The 1,354-nt window shown below is 43.4% G+C and overlaps 1 protein-coding gene across 1 annotated transcript in view; it reads left to right on the top strand.

Annotated features, from left to right (window-relative positions):
- CASC5 (cancer susceptibility candidate 5) overlaps nt 1-1,354 on the top strand; it is a 102,920-nt gene that overhangs the window by 58,020 nt on the left and 43,546 nt on the right. The window lies entirely within an intron of this gene.

The raw sequence follows: 1,354 nt of genomic DNA, 5'->3' as shown, positions 1-1,354 counted from the left end.
CCAAGGCGAGAGGAATGCTTGAGCTCAGGAGTTTGAGACCAGCCTCGGGAAAATAGGGAGACCCTGTCTCTACAGAAAATTTTAAAATTGGCCAAGTGTAGTGGCCTGTGACTGTGGTCCCAACTACTCAGGAGGCTGTCATGGGAGGATCTCTCGAGCCTAGGGGTTCAAGGCTGCAGTGAGCCATGATTGCACCACTGCCCTCCAGCCTGGTCAACAGAACAAGACCCCATCTCAACAACAACAACAAAAGAATAAATCCAAAAGCTATACTTCGAAAAGACGATAAAATTAGAAAACTCCTGAAGAGTCTAATTAAGAAGAAACAAGCAGCTGCGCACAGTGGCTGGTTCCTGTAATTCTGGCTATGTGGGAGGCTGAGGAGGGGAGATCACTTAAAACTAAGAGTTCAAGACCAGCCTGGGCAACATAGTGAGACCCCCCCACATCTTTTAATTAAATGAATGAATGAAAAAAGAGAAAGCCAAAATATAGAAGATTAAGAAAGAATACATACTCATAGATTAAAAGAGATCAAAATAATTTTTTACTGGGTGCCGTGGCTCACATCTGTAATCTCAACACTTTGGGAGGCTAAGGTGGAAGGATTGCTTGACCCTAGGAGTTTGAGACCAGACTGGGCAACAGGTAAAATCCTGTACAAAATAAAATAATTAGCCAGGCCTGGTTGCACATGCCTGTAGTCCCAGCTACTCGGGAGGCTGAAGTGGGAGGATGACTTGAGCCCAGGAGGCAGAACTTGCAAGGAGCCAAGATTGTAGCACTGCACTCCAACCTTGGAGATAGAGCTGGACCCTGTCTCAAAAAAAAACAAGAAAGCGAAAAGGCAACCCACAGAATGCAAGAAAACAGTTGAAATCATACATCTGATAAGAAGCTTTATCCAAAATAGATAAAGAACTCTTACAACTCAGTAATAAAAATACAGTCCAACTTAGGCCTGGCTTGGTAGCTCATGCCTGTAATCTTAGCACTTTGAGTGGCCTAGACTAGAGGACTGCTTGAGCTCAGGAGTTTGAGACCAGCCTGGGCAACATAGTGAGACCCCATCTGTATTTAAATAAATAAATAAAACATAGACACTGTCTCTATTTAAATAAATAAATAAAATACAACCCAATTTAAAAATGATCAAAGGATCTGAAAAGATATGTTTCCAAATAACAGTCATGTGCTGCATAGGGACATTTTGGTCAACAGTGAACCACATATACACAGGTGGTCCCATAAGATTTTTATGGAGGCCAGGCATGGTGGCTCACACCTATAATCCCAGCACTTTGGGAGGCCAAGGCGGGTGGATCATTTGAGGCCAGGAGTTTGAGACCAGCCT

This window comes from Colobus angolensis, unplaced genomic scaffold, assembly GCF_000951035.1.
Source record: "Colobus angolensis palliatus isolate OR3802 unplaced genomic scaffold, Cang.pa_1.0 Scaffold97, whole genome shotgun sequence".
In the NCBI taxonomy this organism is placed as follows: Eukaryota; Metazoa; Chordata; class Mammalia; order Primates; family Cercopithecidae; genus Colobus; species Colobus angolensis.
Note: the sequence above shows the minus strand (reverse complement) of the source record. Positions and strands in the feature narration are given on the sequence as shown.